Below are 20,210 nucleotides of genomic sequence, written 5' to 3' on the forward strand. Positions count from 1 at the left end.
TGTCTGGAGGTTGTAACTCCTCCAAACACTCCCATACAGCTGTCCCTGCTGATTAGCACACAGAATGCCTACTTTCACACCCTCTGCAGGCCATCCTGTGAACTACCTTGCCACAGTGTTTAATACACATGGTGTGAAGAGTGCAAAGACCCTACTAAAAACAAAGACAGATCAGAAGTCAGATATGTCATAAAAGATAATAATAATCTTTATTTGCAAAGCGCCAACTTATTCCGCAGCCCTTTCAAGCATGGGATAAATGCAAACAATTACAATGTGAGATACAATCAGTTTGAAACAAATGGGGTGGGGGTGGAACACAGGCAGTAGGGGATTTCATGTGAAAATAGTTTTTAGAAAGCAAACGGGTTGGGTGGTAAGGAGGTGCAGGGGTAGAGGTCATATTTAACAGGCAGGGTTGAAGGTGCGGGGAGACATAGGGAGGGGTGGGGGACCTGGTCAGGAAATTTGGTACGTCTCCCTGAAGAGGTGCGTTTTTAAGGTGCGTCTGAAATTTCATGCATCGGGAATTGTCCGCATGCCTTGGGATAGAGCGTTCCAGAGGATGGGTGCTGCTCTGGTGAAGTCCTAGAGGTGAGCATGTGTGGTTCGTATAAGAGGGGTGTTTAGTCTGAGTGTGTTAACGGATTGGAGTGAGCGGGCTGGGTGGTGTATGGACAGGAGGAAGGCGATGTATGGTGGCACGGCACTATGGAGAGCTTTATGGGTGAGGGTTAGAAGTTTAAATTTAGTTCTGCAGTGGATGGGCAGCCAATGCAGCGGCGTCTGAGTAACGGCTGGATAGAAAAATGAGCCTAGCTACCGCATTTAGTATGGATTGGAGTGGAGCGAGTCTGGTGCAGGGGAGGTCGAGTTGCAGTAGTCAAGTCGGGAGTGGATGGGGGCGACCACGAGTGTCTTTAGCGTGTCCGCGGTGAGGAACAGCTGTATTTTAGCAATATTTCTAAGGTGCATGTGGCATGTTTGGGCCAGAGATTGAATGTGGGGAGTAAAGAAGAGGTCAGAGTCGAGTGTGACCCCAAGGCAGCGGGCATGCTGTTAGTGGGTTATGATGGTGCAAAACACTGGAATGGAGATGTTGAGGGGAGTTCGGTTGGAATGCGGAAAGACGAGGAAGTCAGTTTTACAGAGGTTACGTTTGAGAAAAAGGGAGGACATAGTATTAGAGACAGCAGACAGATAGTCGATGATATTTTGGAGAACTGGTTCAGAGATCTCATGGGAAGAGGTGTATAATTGGGTGTCGCCAGCGTAGAAATGGTATTGGAGGCCGAATTTGTGGATGGTTTGTCCAATTGGGCGCTGTATAGATCGAGAAGAGAAGGGGACCATGGACCGAGCCCTCGGGTACCCCAAGAGCGAGAGGAAGTGGATAGGAGATAGAGCCAGCAAAGGAGGCATTGAAAGAGCTGTCAGAGAGGTAGGAGGAGAACCAGGAGAGAGCAGTGTCCTTTAGGCCAGTAGAGCGAAGCATAGTGAGAAGGAGGTCATGATCGACAGTGGTAAATGCAGCAGACAGGTCAAGGAGGATTAGTAGGGAGTAATCACCTCTCGACTTTGCCGTCATCAGGTCATTTTATACTTTTGCGAGGGCGGTTTCAGTTGAGTGTAGAGAGCGGAAACCAGAGTGGAGGGGGTCAAGGAGAGAGTTGTCAGAGAGAAAGCGAGTGAGGCGGGAGTAGACCAGGCGTTCTAGTAATTTGGAGATGAAGGGGAGGTTTGATACGGGTCTGTAGTTTGCAGCATCAGTTGGGTCCAAGGTTGTTTTTTTAAGCAGAGGGGATATAATGGAGTGCTTACATGAGGAGGGGAAAGTACCAGAGGTTAGAGAGAGGTTGGAGATTGTGGTGAGGTGAGTAAAGAGAGCTGGGGAAAGGGACCGGAGGAGGTGAGAGGGTCGCTAGCGCAGGTAGTGGGGCGGGCAGCGAAAGCAGCCTGGAAACTTCTTCCTCTGTTGGTGGTTCTAACATAGAAAGGGAGTAAGTTCTGAAGGCAGTGCTGAGGAAACTAGGATCGGGGCTAGCTGTGCAGTTTTTGGAGATTTATTTTCAGATGTTGTCTATTTTTTCTTTGAAATAAGCAGCTAGTTCTCCAGCAGTCAGATCCGTCATGGGGGCCTGTTCTTTGGGGCTGAGGAGGGAGTGGAAGGTGTCGAAGAATCGTTTGGGGTTGTGGAATAGTGAGGAGACAAGAGAGGCAAAATAAACTTGTTTGGCCTGGTCGAGGGCTGGGCTATAAGTTTTAAGCATGAATTTGAAGTGGGGGCAGCTTTGATTTTCACCTCTGGAAGAAAGAACACATGACCCGCAATGGAGCCGGTCATGTGTTCTTTCTTCCGGGGGTGCGGAGAGTCGTCCGTAGCTGCAGTGCCGCCGTCTTATCGTGCAGTAAGACGGGGGCATCGTTGCCCGGATGCGCCCATGTGACTGAGCCCTGAGCCAAACTGTTTCTGCATCTCACTGTAGCTTGCTCTGTTATGCTGTTTCTGTAACATTCACTTCTATGGGAGTTACAAAAACAACGTAAAACAGCCATTTCAGCCTTTTTTTTTTTCGTAGTCTTGGCTACTGGTAGCTGGGACAGAAACACCAATATTTCCATTGCAGCTACAACTGGCTGGAATAGGAATATCCCTTTAAAGAAGTCAGTTTTCTAGAAATACTAGAAGAGTAAAATAAAGAACCTTGTGGCTGAAGTTACAGGCGCACAATCAACTTTTTAACTTCTCGGCTCTTGGAATAGGAGTTGATTAGAACACAACACAAACACTTTCAGCTGAGAATTGTAATGCTAAGGGAAAGGTGTTGCCGAGGACTATTGTGCCGGTGTCCGAGGAGCAGAAAGCCTTTTATTCACTCTCTGCCGTCTGCAGCGTTATGGGAAGAAGCTTTTAATTATGTTGCGGGATGATGGAGGCCGACAATTCAGATCTGCTGCAAATGCAAGAGACAAAATCCAAATTGCTCACTTGATAAGCAAATGTTTCTGTTACAACTTCCAGTGTGAAGAGGACTCGCAAACATTTTTGTTAATTATGTATTACAGCTGTCCTTCATAAACTTAATTACTAATTGCTGAAAGGCAATGGGATTCCATTTGCATATGTACACGAAAGGCATGAAATATGCAGAAATATGATTTTAATTAGCATGCAATGATATGAAGGGATACAAATCAAACTGGCATGTTATAAGATTTTTAACATTAACCACTGAATTCATCTGGACACTTTGCATATAATGGACACAGATGAATTATGTGATGAAGACAGTATTCAATTTAAACCCATGGCTTTACTAGCGTAATGCCAAAGTGCTTCCTCCGTGCCAGCAAGATATTTATTCTTAATGAAAAAAAAAAAAAATTACTCCAGGCATCATAGCACCGAATAATAAGCAATGCTGGTAATGCAGGCGGGATGTGGAGCCGCTCAACAGACTACAATCTTAAAGCGCTTTGTTCTCATTGTATTTCATAGTTACTGTAATGACATTGGAGCGATATTCCAGCTAAAGAGAGGCTGGCAGCTGCCCGGACGTGCCCCCATGTGCATGCCTCCAGAAATAGCAATGCAGGAACAGCTTTACTTACAACTTAGCAAATTGTGCAGTTCCTCTGTTATTCCTCCTGGAAATGTAGGAATAAGGCTGCCTTCACATCTGCAATGGAACCTCCCTCGCAGATCTGACACAAAACACCGGAAGAAATAGCGCTGCATGCAATGCTTTTTTTTCGGGTAAAATGCCGGCAGTTGAGCGGAAACATAATAGACCCCATTATAGTCAATGTGGTCTGTTTGGCGCTGTTCGGTTCCATCATAAAACCGTCTAATTCGGCCAGGGGTTCCCCTTTTTCTGCTCCTTTAATGCAGGAAAGCGGAATCCCCGCCACAGATGTGAACTTGACACCTAGATGTGGGGCCACTCTCACGAAATATTTTTTTTGCTGCCAAGTCCTCAGCACTTCCATGTATGGAGCCTCTTACATTAGCGTTTTTGTGCTGCATACTTTAAGCGCTCAAAATCATATACAGCATGTCTTATTTTCGCCGTTTTAGCGTGTATTTCCTGCATAAATCGTCCATTGAAATAAATGGGCTGTGTAAAAACACAGTAAATACGCAATTTGCAAGTGTAATACTGCGTTTTTATGCAAGTTGCTAGGCCACAGAGAGAGTGGGAAAAAAAAGTTGCAGCATCACCAGCTTGCTTGTCTGAATTTTTACTGCGCAAAAATAAGCCGTGAAGAAGCAGGCAAACATGCACAAAATGCAGCGTTTTTACATACGCTCGTGTTAGAGTGGCCTGAGCATTCCCTTTGTGACTAGTGTATGTCCCTCTACAGTAGGACGATGTCCGACCATGTAGGGACGTCCAGCAGAAGGATTCTTTCATCACCCATTTCTAGAAGGAATAACCAAGGATCTGTACAATGAGAGGACGACCCGGCATCACTACTTCCTATACACAGAAGTACTTAGTACTGTAGACAAGTCCTCCAGTGCCCATTAGTTACGTCTGAGCAGCTCTGACTGGCATTGTCCCCCCTGTAACACAATGCATAATAGCGCCCACTTGTAATAATTAATAGGTACGGACCGGCAGTATCTCGAGACGAAGGCCCTTATATTTCCTTAGCCTTGGGGGGCTTTGCCTCCGAGTTCATTACTGCCAGGAATACACTTATCCCTTGTATGCATGCTGCTTCCACGAGTGATCAATTAAATATTTGTCTTTATGATTCAACCATTTTACAAGTCTAATTGATTGCCTGTAATAACTATCAAGCAGTCCTTTCATGTCTAGACTGTCACGCTATGAAAAATCTACATAGTTTCATGTACATAGGAGAAGAGGGGGATTCTTTATGGCCGTGTTCAAGTCAATGTGTTTTGATTGGATGGGAAGATTTACATTCGCTCTAACGCAAGCTCAAGGCACTAAAATAGAAAAGCCGGAGAGGCATTAGAGATGCTGCTTATTAGTTATGGATCTCTAAGGAGAGAATGATCGGCTTGTAATACTTGCCCCATGGTCAATCTATTTCTGCTTTGTCCTACAGCAGGTTTGCACCACGTGAGACCACAGGAGACGTTTTTCCAACACTTAATTTGGTTACAACATAAATATGCAATATACTGTATATCAGCTATATAATATACATTTCATATTCCAGAGTGTAATGCAGGAATTGCCAGACATGATAGGAAGTCTTATAGGAGCTATCTAATCGGAGACGACCCCCCCCCCCCCCCCATATCCTGCTCGTGGCACCCCAGCAAGCAACTGATTTTGCTTGGGGAAGCAACAGCCAACTAGACATATCCGCTGCCGGGGAGATGTATTACATGATGGCCATGACCTGCCAGAACGGGAACCGCTCTTCTGACTCATGGAGGGGGACCTGAGCGGACCCCCCACCTGAGATACCCACGTATCCTGGTAGGACATATATAGTCTTATTGGGTCAGTCCTAACGATGTGGAGTTCTAAAAGCCGGCGTCATCGGGAGCATTGCTACGGCTGAAAACTAAGGTAAAACGCAGCAGAGCACAGCGATTTAAATTGCAGTGCTTAGCGCAACGCCTGTATAAGGGAGGCCAAAGGGCTTATTCACAAGAACACATTTGCAGTGCGTATTATGCGTGTAAAACTTCCGCGCCAAATACCAAAGGAATAGGTGAACTCATTAATTCCAATCGGTTTGTTCACGTGTGTATTTTGTACGTGCATTTTGTTTGTGCCAATAAAACTTCTATTTTTTTTTACATATTGCGCACGAATATAGCACATATTAAACTAAACTTAATTGCCTATTAAAATCAATGGAAGCAAGCGGTGCGATGATTATTACGTGTAAACGCGAAGCCATCACGCACTATTTGTTCACTTGTCGTTTATCGCTGAGTTTCAGCCTGCAGAAAAATAGTCGTTAGTTTGTTCGCTTGTCGTTAGGTTTAAACAGCAGTCCTTCAAACGACTTGAGGGGAAGGGTGATTGTTTGCTGCACTAAACACAATGACTCATGCAGCAGAAGACAATGGCTTTTCTTCACACTAATTAAAAACCTCCTGCCTAGAGATTCCTCACATAAACACAGACCGACTTGAGCAAACAACATATATGGGAAATCTCGAGGATTTCAAACGATTATTTTTACGTATGAACGCTCAACATTTGCAAGCAAAATAGTCATTAAAGGGGTTGTCCCGCGCCGAAACGGGTTTTTTTTTTTTTCAACAGCCCCCCCCCCCCCGTTCGGCGCGAGACAAACCCGATGCAGGGACTTAAAAAAACAAACCGCACAGCGCTTACCTGAATCCCCGCGCTCCGGTGACTTCTTACTTACCTGGTGAAGATGGCCGCCGGGATCTTCTCCCTCGGTGGACCGCAGGGCTTCTGTGCGGTCCATTGCCGATTCCAGCCTCCTGATTGGCTGGAATCGGCACGTGACGGGGCGGAGCTACACGGAGCCGCTCTCCGGCACGAGCGGCCCCATTCAGAAAAGAAGAAGACCGGACTGCGCAAGCGCGTCTAATCCGGCGATTAGACGCTGAAAATTAGACGGCACCATGGAGACGAGGACGCTAGCAACGGAACAGGTAAGTGAATAACTTCTGTATGGCTCATAATTAATGCACGATGTACATTACAAAGTGCATTAATATGGCCATACAGAAGTGTATAACCCCACTTGCTTTCGCGGGACAACCCCTTTAAGTCCTTCGTTCATACAAACGACAATCGTTGCGTGTAAATGGGCCTTTACTTCTCCATATTACGCCAACGCAGAATACAAGTGTAGTAAGCAGACGCACTTGGCTGAACAATGCCCTGATGCTCAATAGTACTTCTTAAATGAGGAAACTGGGAAGAAACGGTCAATAAATCAGCTACAATCAGTACAACCTGAATGCCCCACCCTTCTTGTCCGGATGCAAACGAAAATTGTTTCAGGTGCTGGAAAAAAGTTGCAGGTAGAGGACGGCACCCTGTGGCGCTCAATGCAGTTTTCCGGTATGACTGACTGATGAAGTTTATATTCCCATGCATCATTAGGAATACCCAGGTTGTTGCACTACTACATGGCCCATCCAGTGTGACTTGGATTATTTACTGACCAGGACTCGGCATCATTAGGTGACTGATGGCTGCTGCCTGTAATAAAACACATGTGCCTCGCTGTATAGCTGTCTGAATGAGCAGGTATATAGTAAGAGGTCTTTGCTATACATCTATTGTAATTCTAAAGACCATCGAGCGTACTTGAAAAGTACAATCAGTATATTCTAAGGATTGGCAAGTGAATCCGACGGAATAGCCTAGTATCCTGGCCTGCTAATGTATTCTTCTACCTTGTAATAACCTGTAAGAAGGAGCATAGAGGTGGTGTGTGCGTATATTATATATATCATGACATTTCCTATTTCCATTGTGTCGCGGAGATGCCTTTGCATAAGATGATCACACAGCTCTTTATACCCAAGGCTCCAATTTTCTTGTAGCGACTGTGTAATATTTTGCAATGTAAAACTGACGGAGATGGAAGCTATTTTGCATGGTACAGTGGCTATGGCTAACAAATGAGAGTTTTGTGGGCTGAGTGCTAGTCCCCTGCCTCATCTGCCACCCCTAATGACAGCAGCCACCTGCTGTTTTATGGTCACAGCTGGAGCCAGTTCACACTCCTTGGTGCCGAGTTCTGCCCATGAGCGCCAAGCTCTCTCTTCGCCTCATTACTTTGATGAACTTTTTATGGTCAGCACCCATGAAGACCTCATCTAGGACTACAGAGCCCAGACTGGCTGCAGGGAGTGCTTGTAGTGAGCATGAAGCAATAAGGCACAGTTAGGCTGGCGCTGCTCCTGACTCTCGCTTACTTAACAAGTCACTCTACCATACAGTACTTTGACTCTCAACAGACCACAGCAAGTAAAACATGAATCACTTGAAGGTAACCAGCACTGCTTTAACACAATAAATTGCTCGCGTCAGACGTGGTGTTTATTTTCCAAAATCATATTGAAACTAGTTAGTGGGGAAAAAAAACAAAATAACAGAAATTGCAAGAAATAGATACAGTAAAAGCAACTTTCCGTAACAGCGGTTCTGTGTGACTACGGTGCTGGTCAGCCTATGCCATCGTCCCCATTGGGGATCGCAGATCCAGCAACGGGGGTTTCTGTCTGCGTGAGTCTTTTAATTGTAAACTGAAGTAGAAAAACATCAATTATTAACCAGAAATCAAACGCAGAATTGCACTTGGCCGTAGCACAATGCAAGGAATGGCAGGGATATGGAAGAGCGAAGATATTAGCATTGCTACAAAGATCTAAATGATAAATGCCATGGTGTCCCCGATCTCCATACACGCATGTGAGAGTTGGACACTCAGGAAGGCAGATTGAAGGAAAATTGATGCTTTCGAACTCTGGTGCTGGAGAAGAATGCTGCGTATACCAGGGAAGGCAATGGTCACCAACAAGATGGTCCTAGAGAGTATCAAAGCAAAAATATGGCTGGAGGAAAAAAATCACCCAACAGCGGCTCTCGTACTTTGGACATATCATGTGAGCCAATTCTCTGGAAACATTGATGCTCGGAAGTTAGTGGGTCACAAAGAGGAGGACACCAAAGAACACGCTGGCTGGAGCAATCAAGGTGGATGCATGGAAGAACTGAAAGAAGCGGTCAAGGATAGGAAAGCATGGAGAACGATGATCCACTGAGTGACCGAAAGTGGGCCTCGACTGAGCAGATAATCATCATCATGCTCCTTGAGTAGCTATGGGTCCATACTACAGACCTGTAGTATCTGTGTGAGGCTGTACGCTTTCTTAGTAAGACACAATATTTCAACCTAGAAGCAATATCTCTGCAATATAGCATGCATTTCAGCAGGTCATAACATTTTTTGAACCCGTGAGAAAAAGAATTTCTGTGTGCTGCTGCATAAAAGCGGAGGCAAACAAAAGTACAATATAGGCCCATAACAAGCTACTGGCTTCATACTACAGATTTGTACAATGCAGTTCCATAATATGGTAGTGCATATGAGACTTAGGGCTTATTCAGACGTCCGTATATCGGCCGGGTTTTCACGCCCCAGCCGATATACGGTGTCCCTTTCTGCAGGGGGAGGAGGCGGGCCAGGCGGGGAGCAGTGCTCTGAGCTCCTGCCAATTCTCTACCCCTCGTCACTGTTTGCAAAGGGAGTGGCGGGGCGGAGCTAAGTTCCCCCCATCTCACCCCCTCCTATTGCAAATCGTGGCGAGGGGGCGGGAGCTCAGTGCAATGCTCCCGACCTGGCCCGCCTCCTTCCCCTGGTGAAAGGGACACCGCATATCGGCCGGGCGTGAAAACCCGGCCAATATACAGGCGTCTGAATAAGCCCTTATAGAGATATTACCGTTTCAGGCAATAAAAGCTTTTTTGTATACCAAAAATTACACTAATTCTCAGTATTCTGTTTCATTTATCTCAAATCACAATATTCAAGATCTCTGCTTGCTGTAATTCATTAAGAACTTCCAAAAGATAAAAATCTTCTGCCTGTGGTTTAAAGCATACCTGTCATTTCAGACGACTTTTCAGAATAAGTTGACGTGTGTACAGGAGGAATACTACTATGTCTGGTCATTAGTATCATCAGCTTTCACCTCTGCAGGCTTCAATTATACATTTTCACTTTTCCCTGAACTGGTGCCTGGAGACTAGCTGCTATATCGTCTGCATTACACTGCACACCCAGAGAAGGTCCTGCTTCCCTATCTCTCAGAAGCAGCAACAGCAGCATGGAGGACAATATACAGCAGGACTGATTAGTGTAGTTAGGAATCCAGCAGTGGAGTGAAACACCTACCAGAACCAGCAGCATTTGCAAGTCTTCACTTCTCACTATAGCTGCTGCCTCTGCCCCTCCGTTCTATATTTTAGGGGCAGCAACTGCAACCTGATCTCTCAGTGCAGTGATAATCCATAGGGTCTATGCCTTTCTCAAGATGGATTTTGGCAGTAATTCGAGAGTAATTTATCAGTGCAATAGGCAGTGAGGAGGAGAAGTGGCTGATAAGAGGAGAAAGGCCGGTTCCACATCTGTGTTGGGACCTCCAGTTGGAGGTTGAATTGCAGATCCGGCTCAAAATACCAGAAGAAAAAGTGCTACATGCAGTTGTGCTTTTTCTCCTGTTCAAAAGCCAGGCAGCTGAGCGGAAACCAAACGAACACCATTATAGTCAATGGGGTCTGTTCGGCCGCAGGGGTTCCCCATTTCCTGTTCTTTGAACAGAGCAGGAAAGCCGAACCCTGGGCGCGGGTGTGAAACTCCCAAAAGTCAGATACATTACAAAGTTTCTTATCATTGATTGGACGATTTATGTATGCAAATTTGTTGAAATGACAGTGCCCATTTAAATCCTTAGCCGGAATTTTTGGCAAGACGACTAGGCAAGTGTAACCGGCTAATTCACTAACGAACATTCTCTCTTCACCAGCTTTACGTAGACATTAATAACAGTAGAGGATTTTTATTAGTATTAGCATGCACACGATGTACAGTCCTCCAATATATGAGAGCAATTTAGAAATAAGCATATGTATAGCGATAATATGTATCCACCGTATGTGGTCATCATCACAAATAATCAAATCACAGCATCATCAATAAAAACTTTCCAGGAAGGTTTTAATCTCCTTCCCTACGGAGCCTCGACTACAACATCTAGAAACTATATCCCTATGTGCTCAATTTACAAAATATCCCATTATATATCCTTAAGTTTTGCTTACTTGTCATTAAGCTATGCAGAGAATGCATGGGTCATTAGATTCATAAATCCATAAAATGAATAACTTGCACAACCATACATGAAAATATGGGCTACGTAAATAACTACAATTATGAAATGTATTCAGAGATGCCGTAATAGGCTTGTGTTAGTTTTATTATATTTGCATCTATTAGCATAAGGACATTGGGTAACAACAATTTAGCCCTGGGGGATTTTCTACACAATACATAACATTTAATATAGGTTACATTTAGCAAGGCTTGAAGGAATAGCAATCTACTGCCCTTGTTTTTATCACAGTGCCCCCTTCTGGGTGTGTATATATCAGTATAGGGCAAGCAAAAAGTTATGGAGTATACAGATTTTTTTTTCATATTGGAGTCTATGAGTGACAGATGCCACAGTATGGTATCCATCACAGGCCTCCATCAGGAACTAATATTGTGTAGGACTCCCTCAAGCACTCAATGTGGCATTGACTCCATAACTGGATGGAAGAGGTCTGGAGGGATGTTGAGCCATGCCGTCTCAGGTACAAATGGAGCTCTCTACCACATCCCATAAATGATTGATTGTGCTCATGATGGGCGAACAAGCAGGCTACGCTATTCATAGGAACTCTCCAGAATGCTCCTTGAACCAATTCTGGACAACTTGGGCCCAATGGCATGGAACCACCACCAGCCTGCACAGTGTGTGGTTGACAACTGGTGCCCATAGCTTCATGGGATCTGTGCTATTCACAGACCTTATCAGCCCAAAACAATTGGTACTGGCACTCATTAGACTATGAGACATGTTGCTAGTCCTCTACGGTCTAGTTCGCAACCTCACACGCCCAGCATCCTGATGTTAACAGAGGCACTTTAGTGGATCTTCTGCTCCCATATCCCATGGCAGCTAAAGAACACTGCACTGCCCTGTCCTGCAGGATATACGCGTGGGGCCTCATGCTCTGAATGCAGAATGCTGCCTTCCAATAGGTGGCACTGTGGAGGTATTATTCCATCTCCCTTATTTGCATATTACCCAGAGGAGCATGAATGGCCTTTTGAGTCTCCTCACTCACCGTCTAGGTGTTCTCCCTAAGGAGAAAAGGTAGTGTTTCTGAGACCCTGTCCCAGGCCTCTCACTAGCAAAGCCAGACTCCTAATGTATATTCATGAAGGGCAAATACCCTGAAACAGCTGTCTGTGCATGGAGTCTGGCTTTGCTTTTAATTCCCAGTCATTGTTACAAGTCTTGTATAAAGAGTCTAACTTTGGCTTGAAGGAATGCTGCCTTCCAATAGGTGGCACTATGGAGGTATTATTTCATCTCCCTTATTTGAATATGGATGTGATTCTTGTTCATACAGACGATTCTAGCCAGATTCCGCTGCTCACAATCATTAAGCACCCGTGGGTGGCTACTGAGCTGGCCACTATGGCTTGTAATGCCTTCAATTATGTTTTCCAGTACACATGACACTGCAGTTCGAAGAATGTTAAATGCCCACACTACTATGCCAGACGGAATATCCCATCCGTCTGACACCCACCATCATGCCTAGTTCGACCTCCTATAATTCATGTCATCTTACATCACCACACTCGCCAGTGTTCAACCTCACTCACAAGCTAACACTTCACAACTTATACAGATGTAGGTGCTCCCAAGCCGTCAACTGAGGTAATACCACTTCACAAGGCGTTTACATATTGCTATCCCATGACTTCTGGCATGTCAATCTATATGCCAAAAGATTTTCAGACTATAGATGTGCCTGAAGCTGTGATGTGAAGACATACTAAAGCCGATCATGAATTTATCCAGTTCCACCACTAGGGGCCATACTACCAAACAATGCATTTTAGACATAATCCACCCATCTGACTCAAATAAATCCCTCCCAGCTGCCAATTTCATTCAGAGAAAACAAATGGTTTATAGGGTAACGCTGACAAAATGAAGTTTCCCCTTATAGTTACCAATTGTGGAGTCTCACTAATGAATAATGCTTTAGTCCTCCAGTCCGCAGTGGTTTGCTTGCCGCAGCCTCACGGGTCATGCAAGCTACCTGCCAGCACTGAACTGTGTTTTGGTTTTAAATTAACAAATTATACAATTTCTGTATCTAATCCTTGCATTTTTCAAGATCACTGCTTGCTGTCCTTCAATACAAACTTTCATTTGTATAAAGACCAGTCCCGTAATGTGAAAGTCCCAGAGGTGCACGGAGCTCTGATAACGGTCCTGTAACGAGCCGTGCGTCCATCACATCACCACGGCTGATCCATACCCGCAGGAAGTAACAATGACCATTTCTATTGAATGACAGCAAGCAGAGATCTTGAAAATGGTGAGGACTGAATACAGAGACTGTACTGGAAACTTGTACAACTTTTGATAATACAATGAATATCATCTGTAGACACAACCACAATGTCCCTTTAATTGCTCAGATACTTAATATTACGGAAGACGACGCCAATTTAGCGCTATTATTCTGCAGCTTTTGATAGTTTAAAGTGGTTATTTCATACCAAATCTGGTTTAACCCCCCCATCCCTTCTCTATTTAACACTGTCTCGAACAATTCTTGCCAGGAAGGAGTAATACATCCTCAATAATACATTTAGTCCATTAAAAGTAGTCTTAAAGAAGTGGAGCTGGTTGTGAGATTTCTAATAAAGCTCTTAATACGGTAAGGTGTCAGAAGATTCATTAATGGGGTTTAATTCTAGTGACTGACCTGAAAAGAGGTTAGCCAAGGAAGATTTCTCTGCACAGCCATATTTTGATAAGTATTTGTTAAAATATGAATTTATTCAACAAGGTAAGAATATAATAAAATTTCCCAGAAGCCGGTGACCTGCGATAGACTTCTCACAACAGACTGGGGAATTATAGCACTCTTGGTGAATCACGGGGGGGAAACGGACAAAATGCTCTGCCATTAGTGAGTTGGATCACACTGCGGAATAAAGAGGCTTGCAAAGAGTAATTACTAGAAGACATACATCGGGCGACAGGAATAGAAGGGAATCAGGCTGAAGAATATATATACATACATACACACAAAGTATGGAGTAGAAGGTGCGGAGAAGGACTACACAGTATTGTCCAAATAACGTTAGAAGCGCAGACCGGATACTAATTTGGCGTGATTTTTCAAAATAAAGGTAAAACCCAATTGTCCTCCAGAGTAGGGGCTTTCTCACACAAGCGTTTTTTTAACCCCGTATTACGCTTGTGGATTTTGCGCATGTAATACTCGGTAATAAACTTTACATTACTTTCAACGGTGCCTCTCATACAGCGTGCAAAGTATGAGCACAAAGAAGAACGCGACATGCTCTATCTTGGTGTATATATCACGCACATACGCACCAATATAGTGATTCGGGATTTTTCGGCACGCAGCAGTACGCAGTGTTCCCCGCGCGGGAAAACCACCTGTGGAGCGCAGGAGGCTGCGCCCCTGTGAGAGAGCCCTATGCTTGTATAGCTTCCATGTAATATTAGATGTTGTAACGTTTTACATTCACGTAGGCTTCTGCATTTCGGCACACTACAGGCTTTCATGTTATCTGGTGAGAACATTACGGCAAGTTTGGAGGATTTTACCTAAACCACCAGAGTTACATTCATCTTACCCTTTCTTCAGCATGGGGCTACATATAAGCTGTACACATCGGGCTTTCTGCACACAGCAGGGCCGGATTACACATGCGGAATCCGGCCGTGGGAGCAGCGGTGTCCGCGCATACCTATACTTTCATTTTTCACCTGTACTCCGGATGATCCGCATTGCAAGCCGTCAGATTTTTTTTTTTTGTATATACTCTGGTTTTTCCCGCATCCTTTCTGCAATGTGATTGCGGAAGGGCCACAGATCCAACGGCCTCCTGTTTGCTTACATCATATTTTGGGTGCTCCTGTGCATTATCTATGTGCTGTAATGCCACCTGTCACCTCCCTATGGCACTATGGCGCTGTTATGGGAGGTATCCGGGAGTCGGGTCATGCATTTTTAAATGCCCACCTGCTTTCCTGGTTCCCTTTTATCAGATTGCCGTGCCCGCGCTCCCCTATACAAGTCTATGGAAGAGCGCGGCAATTTGAAGAGAGGCAGATTTTCGTGTGTGGCACGATCTTCAGCGGGTGGCAGAGGGGAAACCAGCAAGCAGGTGACATAAAAGGACATAACCCGGCTCCCGTCACCTCTGTGCCATAACAGGAGGTGGCAGGTTCCCTTTAAGGCCACATTCACATGGTCAGTAGCTTGCATCAGCACTTTGAAGATAAAACCAGTCAAGGGTCCAAAACACGTACGACGTACAAATCTCTGTTTCGGTTTATGTTATACTCTTGAAGTGTGAAGGTTTTCGGTTTAATGGCTGACTTTATATCTTCACATCAGGGGTTCACAATCTAGGAAAAAACTATAGCACACACCGTGTGACATGGACACAATCACAAGGTTATTGGAGGATACTCGCTGGAATGATGCGCACTTTCTATGGCTATGAGATAAAGGCACAACGTTATTCTGCAGTTTTGTTTTTTTAAAGGGGTGCTGCAGTTTCCATGGCTTTGTCGATGCGCTTCACGGCAAAAGGACAAGATGGGAGGCATGTCACAGAGATCGGTGAGGCGGGCTTTACAGATCCAGATGAAAATGTAGATGTAAGCCTTCTTCTTTTAATCCAAAGTTTATTTTACACAAGCAGGATACTTTTCAGGGTACGCCAGCCCCTTCATTATCCGGCTGATCTCTCTATACAATTTTGATGCCCATCTTTTGACTGTGTGCAGATCATGGGTCAGGAAGGGTATCGTTTCTTCTTAGGGAGAGCATCTAGAAGGTGTGAGGAGAGTTATAAGGCCGCCCATGCTCCTCTGGGAAATATGCAAATAGAGATGGAACAATAGCTCTACAGCGCCCCCTATTGGAAGGCACAATTACTGCAAGTCAATGTCAAACTTTTTAAAAAGCCTTCTGACAATGACTGGGAATTGTTCCATCTTCTCATGTACCGATCACAGCATGCTGTAAGTTTACTGCAGGTAGCAGACCACTAGTATAAGGCCATGTACATTCCAATATGGCATCTTATACAGAGATATAATCTCTGTGGCGATTAGTAGGAACCTTTTACTACCCTGCAGATAGAGGTATGACGACAGATATTTTTGAGCACGGTGAGGGGTATAGCAGGGACTTGCTTGTCTCACAGTGACTGGTTGGCAGTGATCTCACACAGAGATGGGTGGAGGAAACTAAAGTGCCCAAATGGACTTTTTATCTGAGAGACCAAGATACTAGATTACGGGAGTTAATATGGCAGAAAGAAAGTGGATTCCTACTGCATCACAAACTAATGGCTGACTGATGTGATCTTCTGATATATTTCCATCACAAATCAGGAGATAAAACTGAAGCCTCAAGTTCTAGGCGTTGTCCCATGACACTAACCTATCACCAATCCACAAGATTTTACTGGTGTAGGTTCACCTGCTGGGACCCCCACCAATCAGAAGAACAGGGGTCCCAAGGGTGAGCTGAGCAGTGGTCAACAAGAAATTTGTCACCTATCCTGCGGAGCTCCCACGCCGCTCACCCCTGCAGCCCCCCGAGCATGCTCGAAGGAGGCAGTTACTCAAGATGAGCGAGGCTCGTTCGAGTAACTGACCTTACCGAGCGTGCTCGCTCATCTGTACTCCCTACCATTCCCAAGAATGGGGACTCCATGAACCCCACTGCTCATCCGTGTGAGCTCTCTGCACTTATCCACAGTGACATCAGATTGAATGGGGTTTGAGCCAAGCATGCCTGGTTGTTGCTTCATTCCTTTAATGGCGCTGACAGAAATTGCTGAGTATGCAAACGCTTGGCTATCTCTGGCAGTCACTTTGAAAATGAATGAAGAGGCACCACGCAGATGTGACCGCTCCTCTATTCAATCTCCTCCTCGCTGCAGGGAGGTGTAGCAAGCCTGCAGTGAGGAGGTGGATATAGGACCGCCATTTTCCTGATCGGCGGGGTCTCAGGATAGTGATAAGTCTATTCTAGTACAAACACTTTAATGAACACTGCAATGGATCCAGCTTTTGAAACTCCAGCTGACATTGCAGTGGGAATGAGTGGATGCATGCTGCTTTCCCTGGCAGAGGAGCATTACATGGTGCCCATTAAAATGAATAACAGGTTGCCACAGGAGGTGGCGAGTTCTCCTTCAATGGAAGTGTTCAAACAAAGGCTGGACAGACATCTGTCTGGGATGATTTAGTGATCCTGCATTGAGCAGGGGGTTGGACCTGATGACCCTGGAGGTCCCTTCCAACTAACTTTGTAAGATTTTGGGTATCACTTATGGGTGGTCCTCTAGCTTCTCAGCAGACATCACCAGGTGACACACAAGTTTTAGGTATGTGTAGCTTTTACGTCTTTAACCAACAGCTTTTTAAAAAGGGATAAAAAAATGAGCTTGAAAAAAAGAGCAAAGACGCCAAGCTTTCCCCGAATGAGCCCATTCCTGTAGCGCACTGCCGCGGTTCCACTTCACTGGCATTCAATGTACTCAACAAATACAAAAGGTTTTGTGTGACATTAAAATAATCTACTGATGTTTACAGAGAGTCACATTTGCCCTTATTTACATATATCATTAGGAGTAATAAAACCTCTATTAATAACAATTTCATTAACATTCAGATATCATCAAATAACATTTTGATCCCCCATGCCTTTGGGCAATAGTAAACCTAAAAAAAACGGAACATATATTCCGCACTGAGTGCTAGCTGATCAAGCATGACAAATTTATGCAACGTTACCCATCATTAAACATGATTTAGTTGCATTTCTTAAAAATGCAAGTAAAATAATTATGTGATCATATCTTTTTTTGGGGGGGTACAGATGGAATAATTCCTCTTTAATGACACTTTGCTTCCTTCCAGCAAATCCAGCCTTATCCTCCGGGTTGACATAGTTTCTCAAATTCTACTTTGAAGCTGTCAGAAAATGGCAGCAATCAAAATATTGATACTTAAAGCTGAAATGAGGAGACAGCTTGAACTAGCTTTTAGCTATAGCTTTGGAGCAACATAAATCAGAAACTCTGTAGAACCGATTGAGTGTCTCTGAAAACTGTAGATCGCTCATTACACTTGGCAGCCAGAAGAAGAAAGCGCTAGAAAGGTTTACTTAAATTTAGCATTTCCAGCGTTTTACTGAAGAAATTACAGAGCTAGTTAGTGACATTAAATTATGACTGACTTACGTACTGAATAGGACTGTAAAAAGGAATATATTATTATATCTATCTGTATACACACACATGTACACAGGGTTCGGTCAGATCCAGCGGTACATCCCAATACTGGTGGTCTATAGCGAAATAACAATAGCGTACTTGAATAGGAAGGCATGGATGTGCTACAGTGTGCTAGGGTAAGGGGGCCCTGGAACATGGATTTCATACTTGTGTTGTGACCCTTGTAATAGAGAGAGTGTAAAACCAAATTGCAAAGTTTTAGAATAGCATGTGAGAAGCAGAAATCTGCTCTTCAAGTCTCTAAGACCCGTGGGACCTCTGCTATGACTGAAGTAAAGCGTGCTGTAAGGTTGGGTTCACACCGGACAGAATCGCCGCAAAATTTCCATGCAGAATGTGCACACAGCAATTCTACCCGCGGCTCCTAATCCCGGGATTAGCCAGCAAAGTGGACGAGATTTTGCAAAAATTTCGTCCATGAGCTGCGGCCAAGCCGCGCTGAAATTGACATGCTGCGCGGAAAACAAACACGCTGCATTTATTTTCTTTTTTCCCATTTCCGCAGTGGCGTCTCTATGGGGAGAGATGGCTGCAGTGGAGATTTTGAAGCTGTGCTTATTTTTAGGTGCAGCCAAGCCGCGAGATTTCCATTCCATGAGAACCCAGCCTAAGTTGCCTCCTCCAGCTACAATACATCCATGCAGTCCGGGGTGACGCCATCATTGCGGGACCACGTTAGTGAATGGTGAAGCAATGACTCAGTGCAGATGTGATGCAATTTACTAGTAAGAGCACAACCCAAACAAAAGACAATGCAAATTTCATCATAAACGTGCGGGTTGGAATTTGGAATGATCGACTTCCTGGGCCTCTGTTCATTCCAGGGACTCAATGTGGATCGGTACCTGAATCTCCTGCAGACAACAGTGGACGCCGTCCTGGATGGTCCGTCCCTATGATAGCAGAAGAAGGCCTTGATCTGTCCCTATGATAGCAGAAGGCCTTGATCTGTCCCTATGATAGCAGAAGGCGGCCTATGGTTTTTTTTGAAAGTGTAAAGATGGGAAAAAAAAAAAAGATAACAGAAAGGGCTGCAGCGGGAAGAGAAGAGGTCGAACCCTTGTGTCCCCGCTATACCAAGGCATAAAGTAAACATGTTCTAAAGGAACCATGGTTTAAGGTTTATGCCAAAGGAAATGACAACTAATTGCCACAATTGCCATGTATAGCTTAGAATTTTCAGCCCTAAGCAGTAAAATAATTAGCTTCCAGGAAAAGGGTATGGCTGCCTGTCCATGGCCGTGACAGAATATCGCCTTATAAGGCCATCCAATGGGTCTCGTGTGGAACAGAGTGTTAAAGCAGGAGAATAAAGTCCTAAGCTCTCACTCATGACCTGAAGGTTGCGGGTTCAATCCCTACCTGGTTCAGGTAGCCGTCTCAAAGTTGACTCAGCCTTCCATCCTTCTAAGGTTGGTAGAATGAGTAGCTGGGGGGGTAGTAAATAGAGATGAGCGAACGTACTCGTTTCGAGTAATTACTCGATCGAGCACCGCGATTTTCGAGTACTTCAGTACTCGGGTGAAAAGATTCGGGGGGCGGCATGGCGGCGCGGGGGGTAGCAGCGGGGAACAGGGGGGAGCCCTCTCTCTCTCCCTCTCCCCCCCACTCCCCGCTGCAACCCCCCACTCACCCACAGCGCCCCCCGAATCTTTTCGCCCGAGTACGGAAGTACTCGAAAATCGGGGTACTTGGGCGAAAAAGGGGCGTGGCCGAGTACGCTTGCTCATCTATAGTAGTAAACAAAATTACCTGAAAGTGCTGCAGAATAAGTTGGCACTATACAAATAACAAGCCCCTTGTTATTTGTATAAGGCCTTACATGCTCCTCTGGGTAATATGCAAATAAGGAAGATAGAACAATATATTACCCAGAGGAGCATGGATGGCCTTATTCTCATCACCTTCTTGGTGCTCTCCCTAAGTTACCATTCCTGACCTCTGCCTGGCTAGGCACGGCTTTCAATGTTTTTAGCCATGTTTAGAGAAGCGCGAACCACAGCCTTCATGAGACAACTTTATCAAATATTTGTACTGAAAGCCTTCAATCAAGCAGGAATTCATGTGAATAAATA

The 20,210-nt window shown here is 44.9% G+C and overlaps 1 protein-coding gene across 1 annotated transcript in view; it reads right to left on the minus strand.

Annotated features, from left to right (window-relative positions):
- Window positions 1–20,210, minus strand: part of ZNF407 (zinc finger protein 407) — a 488,252-nt gene that overhangs the window by 289,076 nt on the left and 178,966 nt on the right. The gene's annotated exons all lie outside the window — the stretch shown is intronic.

The sequence above is a fragment of the Eleutherodactylus coqui genome, chromosome 9 (assembly GCF_035609145.1).
Source record: "Eleutherodactylus coqui strain aEleCoq1 chromosome 9, aEleCoq1.hap1, whole genome shotgun sequence".
NCBI lineage: Eukaryota > Metazoa > Chordata > Amphibia > Anura > Eleutherodactylidae > Eleutherodactylus > Eleutherodactylus coqui.